The following is a 12010-nucleotide window of genomic DNA, read 5'->3' on the forward strand; positions in this document are numbered from 1 at the left end:
TGGGGTCTTATCTGCTACCGATTGTGCATATTGGGGCCATATCTGCTACCGATTGTGCATATTGGGGCCATATCTGCTACCGATTGTGCATATTGGGACCATATCTGCCACCGATTGTGCATATTGGGACCATATCTGCCACCGATTGTGCATATTGGGACCATATCTGCCACCGATTGTGCATATTGGGACCATATCTGCTACCGATTGTGCATATTGGGACCATATCTGCTACCGATTGTGCATATTGGGACCATATCTGCTACCGATTGTGCATATTGGGGCCATATCTGATAACGATTGTGCATATTGGGGCCATATCTGATAACGATTGTGCATATTGGGGCCATATCTGATAACGATTGTGCATATTGGGGCCATGTCTAATAACGATTGTGCATATTGGGGCCATGTCTGATAACGATTGTGCATATTGGGGCCATGTCTGATAACGATTGTGTATATTGGGGCCATGTCTGATAACGATTGTGCATATTGGGGCCATGTCTGATAACGATTGTGCATATTGGGGCCATGTCTGATAACGATTGTGCATATTGGGGCCATGTCTGATAACGATTGTGCATATTGGGGTCATTGGACGTGTTTTTTGTTAAAATCTGCTCACATTACGTGTATTTTCTTGAGAAAACCTGCTCACATTACGTGTATTTTCTTGAGAAAACCTGCTCACATTACGTGTATTTTCTTGAGAAAACCTGCACAATTATGTGAATTTTCTGGGAAAAGGGTCACCAAAACTTGGGCCCTCTGTCTTTGCGTTGCACTTTTAAAGGGAACCCGAGGTGAGAATAATATTGAGGCTGCCATATTTATCTCCCTTTAAGCAATACCAGTTGCCTGGCTGCCGTGCTGGTCCTCTGCCTCTTATTCTTTCAACCATAGACCCTGAACAAGCATGCAGCAGGTCAGGGGTTTCTGACAATATTGTCAGAACTGACAAGATTAGCTGCATGGCTTGTTTCTGGTGTAATTCAGTTCACTACTACAGCCAAATAGATCAGCAGGGCTGCCAGGCAACTAGTATTGTTTAAAAGGAAATAAATATGGCAGCCACCATATCACTCTCACCCTGGGTTCACTTTAAATTACAGTTAGCCCCGCCCTCATCCGGTCATGACCACGCCCATTTTTTCGACGCGGCGCGCTTTGCGCGCCGCAGGTTGTAGCCACACCCATTTTTGGCGCGGCGCGCTTTGCGCGCCGCAGGTCGTCAGCTCCCCCGGAAATTGGTCCAGCACCTGCATAGCACCCCCTAAAAAAAATTCCTGGAGCCGCCACTGTGCGTGCAAACTCTTATGCGCATATTAGCGCTTGAAGAGGCAGTTTGCACGTGCTAAGGGGCTTTTCACTGGCATGCTAACACTTAGCATGCTTTTGTGAATCAAGCCCCATGTATGCCAGCTTTTGATGTTACCTGGTGGAAATACTTAGATGTGACTCCATAGCGGGGCAACTTTTCCAACACCTGCATGGGACTAGCTGGCAGGTGGTGAATCCAGAGCTGATCTCACTCTCGGGGGTGCTGGTGCAGGAGTGCAGTACAGCGCTGATGCAGGACAGCAGCTGACAGGTGGTAACTTCACCACTTGACAGTTGCCCGTGTGAAGGGGCCCTTAAAGAAAAAGATTTCATTTTCTACAGCTTATAAAACTCCTACTCAGATTGTACAGAGTGCTTACATCCTGGTATCCTGAAAGCATAGAAAGGGTTAACCTCCCGTGTTTACATATTAGCGTAGAATTTCTCTGTTTTCCTTGTCTTTTGTACAAGAGTTCAGGTCCGCTTCAAGCTGAGAGCAAGACACTGAAGGTGCATACACATGCACTGCACCATTTGTGTAGCCTGTCAAGATTGAGCTCAATCCTACAAGCAATGAGTGCTGTACAGACATGTTGGTATAATAGTAAGACTGTTTGGTGTTAGTCTACTTTAGGGGACCCAGCCGGAAACCTCATAGGGAGCAGTCCTCCAATCACAGTATACTCTACAGCAGCGGTGTTTAACTGGCGGGCCACATCCGGCCCACCAGGCCTCTCGCTGCGGCCCACCAACCGCTGGCTCTTTCTCCAGAGTCCCAGAAGGCAGAGCGGCAGTGGAGCGATCTTGGCCCATGCTGGGCTGGCTGTAGTACTGCTGTGATGATGCGGAGTGATACGCACTCCAACCCCATCACCGGAACTCATTACAGGCCAGCTCAGTGTGAGGCGGGAGATTTAGCCGCCAGAGCTGCGTGACAAATTCAGCGCTGAAGGAGTCATTTGTCAGGTGAGTTGATTATATCGATATTTACAGGTTCCTGGCCACATAAATGTATATTGGAGAGAGGGGGGAACGTTGCCCAATGTGTTTTTTTTGTTTTGTTTTTTTTTTTTTGTGGGGAAATATGCTGCCAATCTAAATGCATTTTGTGTTAATCTGCTGCCAATCTGATTGAATTTTATGGGGGAGCTGCTGCTGGATTTTTTTTTCTTTTTTTTGGGGGGGGGGGGGTAGGGTTGGCCCTCCAGAATCTGAATCAATTTATTTTCGCCAAGTAAGTTTGCACCTACAAGGAATTTGTCTTGGCAGTTGCTTAATAAACACAATCCAAAACAATACAAGGACAGACAGTGTGTATATTACAAGTCAAGGACATTATAAGTATAGTGGCAGTAAACAATGTGGCCAGGAAAAAAAAAAAAAGAATGGCCCTCCATGCCCACGAAGTTGGACAGCACTGCTCTACAGCATGAAGTATTGTGATTGGCTAAATGGTGTGGATGTAGTTTCCTACAACCTATCGGAAACCTAGCAGTTCAAGAGGGTGCTGTCCACCCAATCGCATTAGCAGGATTTCCCCATGAGGTTTCCTGCTGGGTCCCCTAAAATATACTAGGGCCGGCTATTTTTACATGGAAGGCTGAACTGCACACTTGTTGGGACAGTTCCGCCTCCTATCTGGTGGTCACCGGGCATCTTTGCAGCTGAAGGGCAAAGTTTGTAACCTTATGCGTGTCGTGTACTAGGCAGCAAAAAATTGCATCATTTTAGCTCTGAGCATAGCCGTTCTCCCACTCCCACTCATCGTTTATTTTTTCCTGTCTATGGATTCACTGCTGTAACAGTAGACTGGAAAAAAAGGGATAGTGTGGTATACACAATCTAAATTTAGAATCTACTTTCTATTACTTTTTTCTAAAGTTGGACTCAGGCTGTAAGCAGAGATGGGTTAAGATTTAATGGGGCCCTAGACAAGTTAATCGATTTAGCACCCCCTTGTAGTCCTTTTGGTAAGCAGAAGTAGTGAGAGGTTAGAGAAGGTGGCAAGCGGGTATCTTGCCCCAGGCGCAGTTTGTTGAATTCTTAAAAAGGCGGCAAAATGAATGGCAGTTTAGGCGCTAAAACCTGACCTTTAGGCACCAAAACCTGACCTTGCCCCTGGGTGGCAGGTGGCCCCTTGACACCCACTAGGCCAAAGCACCTGCCCAGGTTGCCTGGTGGATAATCCTGCTCTGGTTCTAATGCTGCATACACACTTGAGATAAAAGTCTTTGGAAAAGGCAAGATCACAGACCAATTTTACCCCATTCCATGTAGTATGAGAGACATACTCTACACAGTCTATTCTATGGAGCTGCACTTCCTATCAGATAAAATATTTGCAATAATCTGCACACAAAGATGCTGTACACATGCAACAGATCAGTATCTGCAAAAGATCTCTTCCTGCAATAGATCCATTCCTGCAAAATGCATTCATAGTCTATGAGATCTGCAGATCATCATACACACTTGGTTTAACAGGCAATCATCTGCAGATCATCTGCAGATCAGATCCACCAGGATGGATTTTCAGATCTGCAGATGATTGCCAGATATGCAGGTGAAGTCTGTTAAACAAGGTGTGTATGAGGATCTGCAGATCTCATAGACTATGAATGCATTTTGCAGGAATGGATCTATTGCAGGAAGAGATCTTTTGCAGATAATGATCTTTTGAATGTGTACAGGCATCTTTGTGTGCAGTATCTTGCAAAGATTTTATTTGATGGGGAGTTCAGCTCCATAGAATAGACTGTGTAGAGTATGGCTCTCATACTACATGGAATGCGGTAAAATTGGTCTGTGATCTTGCCTTTTCCAAAGACTTTTATCTCAAGTGTGTATGCAGCATAAGGATCGAAGTGGCTGATCTGGCAAGCAATCCATCACTCCTTAGACATTGATCAAGTAATAGTGTACCTCTTTGCACCGTTTGATCAAATTTCATCAGCAATCCAATTGAGAATCGACCTTATTGCTGCTGCTAAGCGTTACTTGTGCATTTTCTGCTTCATGACCCTGAAACTGAGAACATTAACTCCCTTTCAGCCTCTCTCACAGCTTCCAGCCTTGAGTTTACAGACTGCTATCGGAGGGCCTTGAAACAGAAAACATCCAAAATGGGCAGGGCATGGTTTTGCAATATATTACATAGCAGAGACTTAAAGGGAACCTAAACTGAAAAGGATGTGGATTTTTTTTTTTTTAAATAATACCAGTTGCCTGACTCTCTTGCTGATCCGGTGTCTCTAACACTTTTAGCCACAGCCCCTCAATGAGCATGCAAATCAGGAGCTCTGACTGAAGTCAGACTGGATTAGCTTCATGCTTGTTTCAGGTGTGTGATACAGCCACTACTGCAACCACAGAGGTCAGCAGCAGGGCCGGGCCGAGGCATAGGCTGGAGAGGCTCCAGCCTCAGGGCGCAGTGTAGGAGGGGGCGCACAATTCATTCAGCTGTGCATTAAGCAGAAATAAATAAGAGAAGGGGATACATAGCAGTGGCTGCAAGCCAGATAACTAGATATTAAGGTGTTGGGGAGGTTGTGGGCCCTGTGGCCCTCTTAGTCTAATAGCAATCAGTGTGTGACAGCTGTGGAGGGAGGGATGGAGGGGCGCAATTTGGTGTCTCCGCCTTGGGTGCTGGAGGACCTTGTCCCTGCTCTGGTCAGCAGGACTGCCAAGCAACTGGTATTGTCCAAAGAGAACCTGAGGTGGGTTTTACAAATCTTATTAGCACACAGAGGCTGGGTCTGCATATAATGCCCAACCTCTGTTACTATATTGTTTCCCCCTAGCCCCCCGTCGCTCTGATGTGCCCCTTCCCTCCATTCAGCGGGGAGGGAAGGGATGCAGGTGAGGAGCGGCGATATAGAGGCGGAGGAGAGTGACAGGTTACATGTAAACAGCTTGCTAGCGGGGCACGGCAGAGCGCTGCGGGGGGGGGGGGGGGGGTGAGATATAGTATAGCAACAGAGGCTGGGCATTATATGCAGACCCAGCCTCTGTGTGCTAATAGTATTTTTAAAACCCACCTCATATCCCTCTCAGTTAAGACACAATAAGGGTATAAGAGGCGCCCTGGTGTAATAAAAGCATCTAAAAGCAGTTTAAAAACGGGAAATAAATTTGAGGTAGCTTACCTCAGTGACGAAAAAATCCTTGTATTTTACAAAGGTTTTTATTAGTAGCACAGGCAACGCGTTTCGCGGGTCAGAGCCCGCTTCCTCAGGCCAATAACAGTGCCAAACTAAATGACAGATTCAGCAAAGGGAGCCTGAGGCTGCTTTTAGATGCTTTTATTACACCAGGGCGCCTCTTATACCCTTATTGTGCAATCATACCCCCTTACCTCACCCGTCTGAGGGGTGGAGACAGACCACACGTGGCTTCGACCACGGCGGATATCTGTCCCCTTTCTTTTACCAAGGAGACCGACCGCATCCAGGTCCCTAGGGACCACCCCGAGTGGAGTCTGGTTTGTTGTCGCCACCTGCTTCCTGTGGTCGGTTTCCCCTCTGCAACCCACCTTTGTGAGTAGTATCTTACTTTTATTACGTTCAATTGTTTTTGACATTCTACACCACTGGGCTCCCACTTTTGTCTACTGTATCTTTTTACTAGAGAGTGTTTTTGACACCCACATCCCACTATATCCCTCTCAGTTAAGGTTCCCTTTAAAGCAGCACTATGGTGAAAAACTGTAAAATTTAAAATATGTGCAAACATAGACAAATAAGAAGTATATTTTTTCCAGAGTAAAATGAGCCATAAATTACTTTTTTCCTATGTTGCTTTCACTAACAGTAGGTAGTAGAAATCTGACAGAAGCGAATTCTTTATAAAGATTTAGTCTTTATAAATATATTCCCTAAAAAGGATTTATACAATGATGCTGGCCAGCTTCCCTACTCGCTACACAGTTTTTTGGCAGTTGGACAGAGCAACTGCCATTCACTAAGTGCTTTTGAAAATAAAGAAATTCCTGAGAATTCCCCATGAAGAGATGGACTAGTTCAAAACCTGTCACTTCTGTCAGATTTCTACTACCCACTGTAAGTGACAGCAACATAGGAGAATAATAATTTATGGCTCATTTTACTCTAGAAAAAAAGTACCTTTTTTATATTTTTGCACGTGTTTTAAATTTGTCAATTTTTCGCCATAGTGTTCCTTTAACTCTCTTGTACCATACATATATAGATAACAGAGACTTCAGGAAGGAAGCTAGCCATAATATAATACTTCATGCTGGGATTTACTTATTCAACCTCGACAAGTTAGACTTCTGAACTATAACTCGCCTTGATAAATATTTTTATACAAAAGTAGGCTTTATTTACTGTGTGTTTTTTTTTTTTTTTTTTTTTTTTTTTTTTTTTTTTTCCTTGTAAAATGTTTTGACATTTTGTATTGTAAGGCTATTTTCCCACCGAATATTGCAGTTTTGATTTTCTCTGTTCACAAAGTGTGTGTGTGTTATGCTGCGATTAACATGTTGTAGAAAAAAAAAAAAGTGCAGGAGTTTTGTAAAATGGTAGATTGCTAAAAAAAAATCATATAGCACTCTTTTTTGCTACGCAGTTTTCATGCACTCCAAAAAATGATTTATTTTCTGCTTTCTTCTTTCTGCTTTCTTCTTTCTGTTCCTCCGCTGTGCCCCTCTGTATTCCGGCCGCGCACATCCACTATCACGCCCCCACGACTGGATGGGTTCTACACATGGGCGGTAGCAATTTTAGCTTACTGCGGAAGCACAGAGTGCTCCCGACTACGGGAGAATGTTGAAGGAGGCATGTGACACAGGGCCGTGTATCCAGCATTGTAGGGGGACACCGGAGGAATGGAGCAGTGCGGGGTGACTGCAAGGGACCAGGCAGACTTCAGGGGGCTGGAAGAAGCCCCAGGAAAGTAAATGGGCATTTTTTTCCAACTTGGGTGAAAATAAGCTAATGAAATAGACGATTGTATCTATCTTCCTTCTCCTAAAAATGATTTTTTTTTTTTTTAAAGATATTCCAAAGTTTTATGTTTAAATCTACTTTTTAAGTTTGAACTGTTTTATTGTTTATGCTCAATGACACATTCAGTGAAGTATGCCAGAGCTAAAATCTATGAACTACTGACTTTTTATCTCTTTGCTGCTCCCAGAAGCCATTTTCTGCTAGGAAAGTGTTGTAGTTGGAATTTCTTATCAGTGAGGGTCACACTGTAGTCACTTCCTGACTGAGTCAGCCACTTACATACCTAATATTTAACTCTTTCAGACAGAGAGAAACAGGAAAATTGATACTTACCTTCGGTAATTTTCCTTTCCTGGTGCATCTCCATGTCGGCATACTGCTGGGTTAGCTCCGCCCCTGTAACCCCTATAGGACCAATCAAATTCTTATAAATATATGGGCCCTACCCCTCCAACGCATTCTCGTATATAGAACTCAGACACGCTGGACAAGGGTGGGACGTATGCCGACATGGAGATGCACCAGGAAAGGAAAATTACCGAAGGTAAGTATCAATTTTCCTGTTTCCCTGGTGCCTCCATGTCGGCATACTGCTGGGATTTGCATAGAATAACAAAACCAATCGGGTGGGTGCAAAAAGTAATTATTTATGAGAAGCAGACAAAACACTTCTGCCAAACTCTACTGAGGTCAGCAGGGCAGGATTCACTCTATAATGATTAATAAACGTGTTAGGCGATGACCAGTTTGCCGCTTTACATATGTTAACCAGCGAGATCCCTGCTGCCGCTGCCCAAGAGGAGGACATGCTCCTGGTTGAATGTGCTGAGGTACCGGAAGGTACTTCTGACCCTCTGGCTCTGTATGCAGACTTAATCAGACGAATTAACCATGCTGCAATCGTCCTGGTAGTAACCTCTTTCCCTTTTTTCGGTCCTGCTGGATTTATGAAAAGATGATCCGAGTCCCGAAATGTGCTTGTCATGTCCAAGTAATGTTTCAGACACCTTGACACATCCAATGGGTGTCCCCGTGGAAAACTTTCATCATCAGGAAAGGCCGGCAAGGTCCATTCTTGATTCAGATGTTTTATTGTTACCACTTTTGGCAAGAAGTGGGACATTGGTCTCAGTACCACTCGATCCTGAAAAAAGGTTAAGAAGGGATCCTTCCAACCCAAAGCCCTGATTTCCGATACTCTTCTGCCAGAAGATATGGCTATCAGAAAGGCTACGTTCGTCAGATTCCATATTGAACAGTTCTGAGGCGGTTCGAATAAGTCTGACGACAAATACTCCAATACTAGAGGGAGATCCCAGCTCGGACAAATCTTTTGTAGTGGAGGTCTCAACTTCATTAAGGCTTGAAAGTATTGCTGAATCATCTTGTGCGAAGCTAACTGAGAACTGACCAAGGCTGATATGGCTGACACTTGGACTCTAAGAGATCTTACTGTCAAACCTATGTCGAAGCCTGTCTGAAGGAACTCTAACACATGCGGTACTGAAGGGGAAAGATAACTAGTTTCCTTTTGTATTGAAAAGTCAATGAATTTTTTCCATATTCTGTAGTAAGTATTATTCGATGATTATTTTCATTGCTTTAAGCAGTGTCTCTGTAACTGTTGAAGAAAATCCAGCCTGTATTAGCTTCCTCCTCTCAATCTCCATGCAGTCAATGACAATTTCTGCAGATGTTGATGCCGCACCTCCCCCTGTGTCAGAAGATCTGCTATCTGTGGCAATTTCCAGTGATCTGCCACCGACATCTTTATCAGTCGTGGAAACCACGGTCTTTTTGGCCAGTAAGGTGTTATTACTATAGCCTCCACTTTCTCCTGCTGTAGCCTGTTGAGGAATCTCAATATAAGCGGAGTCGGGGGAAAAGCATATATCATAGATGCTTTCCACGCCTGGGTCAGAGCATCCACTCCCTCTGACCTCTTGGAGGGAAACCTCGAAAAGAACCTGGGCAACTGGTAATTCACATCCGAGGCGAATAAATCCACCTGTGGCAGACCCCAGCGCTGAACCAATGTCTTGAAGATCTCCGTCTTCAACTTCCACTCGTTGTTCAGCACTAGGTTCCTGGATAAGAAATCTGCTTGAGAGTTCTGTGTTCCGGGAATGTAAACCGCTCTCAATGCCACCAGGTTCTTCTCTGCCCACGTCATCAGGGGAGCTACTTCTTTCATCAAAGACCAACTTCTCGTTCCCCCTTGCTTCTGGACATAGGCTACTGCTGCCTTGTTGTCCATCTGAAGACATACAGCTCCTCCTTTCAGAAGATGCGCAAATGCTTGTGTTGCCATAAACGCCGCTCTCAACTCCAGAATATTGGACACCACATTCACTTGCGGCTGACTCCATAGGCCCTGGGACCAGTAGTCCTTGTAGTGAGCTCCCCAACCTAATCTGCTGGCATCCGAAGTAATCATGATCCAACAGTGGGGAGATAGTTGGTTGGCTCGTTGAAGGTTCCGGATGTTCATCCACCACAGTAAGGACATCCTGACTCTTGCTGAGATTCTGATGCATTGTGACATTGAATAATGATTCCATTGTTCTAGTAGCAGATTCTGCAAAGGCCTCATGTGCCATCTGCTCCATTTTATCATGAGTATCGCTGATGACATGATTCCCAGAACATGCAGACACCTCCTCGCTGAGACCGATCTCTGCTGGTACAGCCATATCACTTTCTGTACTAGGTCCTTTGCCTTGGCTTCTGGTAAGGAAACTGTGTCTTCTACCATATCGAAGACTGCCCCCAAGTACGTCAATCGTCTGGCTGGGCTGAACTGGCTCTTTTTCTCGTTTATCAGCCATCCTAGTTCGGAAAGGAATTTCACCACTCTTTCTGAATCTCTCATAAGGTTTTCTCTGGAACTTGCCATAACTAAAATATCGTCCAGATAGTGATGGATTTTTATTCCCTGAGTCCTTAACTACTGAGTCTGCCACTAGGACCTTTGTAAAAGTTCTCGGTGAAGTGGAGAGTCCGAAAGGCAGAAAACAGAACTGCAGATGAACATCTCCTATGGAGAACCTCAAAAACTTTTGACAGTGTTGATGTATTGGTATATGGAAGTACGCGTCTTGGAGATCTATGGACATCATCCAATCCCCTGGAGATACCGCCAATATTATTGACTGTAGTGACTCCATCTTGAACTTGGGTATTCTTATTGACCTGTTCAGATATTTTAGATCTATTACCGGTCTGAAGCCACCTGACTTTTTCTGTACCAAAAAACAGGGGCGAATAGATACCTTGGAATCTCTCTGAGGCTGGAACTGGTAGTACCACCTTCTCGGCTATCAGACTTTGAACGTATTGCTGTAGAACTTCTCTTTTTGTAAGATCTGACGGTATCCTTGTTGGCGCCCATCTGTCTTTGGGGATTTTCTGGAAGTGCCACTTGTGACCCTTGTTGATGACTGACGTCACCCAGGGATCTTGAATCCTCTCCACCCAGACATTGATAAAATTCCTTAGTCTTGAACCTACTATCAATGACTGGGCGGGCGCACCTTCAAAAAGGTTGCTTCTGTTGTCCCCCAGGTTTGGTTGAGGACTTCAAGGATCTTGCCAGATTAGCTTGTGTACTCCAATTCTTCCTGAAAGATTTTCCTGGCTTGTAGCTTCTTGATTCCGAGAATTTGTTTGAAGCATGTCTTTTAGGATTGGAAAAGCCCTTTCTAGCTGGTCTATCTTGTGGTAGTAGGCCTGATTTTCCGCCTGTCACCCTTGAGATAGCCTTATCCATCTCCTTTCCGAAAAGTGAAGATCCGTCAAATGGTATCTTGACCCAGTTCTGTTTCGAGTTCATGTCTGCGTTCCAATGTTTCAGCCATAAGGCCCTTTTGGCTGTCACTGAATTCAACATGACTCTCGCTGATGCTCTAAGAGTGTCCCTAGCCGCTTCACTAACGAAATCAGCTGAGAGTTTTAGGTCGTCAAGAGCTGAAATAATCTCTCCTGCTTCCACTCTTCTCAAGATAACCTCTTCCACATTTGATATCCAAACATTCAAAGCTCTACCTACTGAGGTCAGTGCTATAGCTGGTTTGCAGATTTGACCAGACATCAAATAGATTTTCTTTAAATCATTATCCACTCTCTGATCCAGGATATCTTGAAAGGTCACCGTATTTTCCATGGGAAGGGTAACATGTTTCATCAATCTTGATAGAGAAGCATCTACCACTGGTGGTGATGACAGGAATGGCGCCTCCTCTTCTTTTATAGGATAAAGTTTTGCGAATTTATGTAATGATGTTTTATTCTCCACTTTCCCCCACTCTTCCAGTACAATATTTTTAATTTCCTTCATTAATGGAAATGAACAGGTCTTTTTTGACAAATGTGAATAATACTCTTTGTTCTGAGCCTGTTCCTGCCGTCACAAATGGTGCTGTGAGCGCAAAATTAATGAGGCCTGAAGAAGGTTCTTCTTCTGAAACCTCTGGGTCTGGCTGCTTGTCTGTTACTGGTAACCCAACTTGTGAGGTACTTGGGACTGCCGAAAGAGTAGCCACTTCTTCTCTCACTACTCTTCGGATCACATCCACTAAATCTTCAGTCTTTGTTTCATTTTCGTGTGCAACGTGACCTAAGCACTGAGCACACAAGGTCTTGCCTTGCAACGCCCTATTAGGGCAAGCCCAGCAGTGACCTTTCCCAGGCATAGATCTTCTCCTTGGAGATCTGGACCTGGA

The 12010-nt window shown here is 44.5% G+C and overlaps 1 protein-coding gene across 2 annotated transcripts in view; it reads left to right on the forward strand.

The window, feature by feature from the left end:
• Positions 1–12010, forward strand: part of PGM2 (phosphoglucomutase 2) — an 80622-nt gene that overhangs the window by 1662 nt on the left and 66950 nt on the right. The window lies entirely within an intron of this gene.

Source organism: Hyperolius riggenbachi, chromosome 1 (assembly GCF_040937935.1).
Source record: "Hyperolius riggenbachi isolate aHypRig1 chromosome 1, aHypRig1.pri, whole genome shotgun sequence".
In the NCBI taxonomy this organism is placed as follows: Eukaryota; Metazoa; Chordata; class Amphibia; order Anura; family Hyperoliidae; genus Hyperolius; species Hyperolius riggenbachi.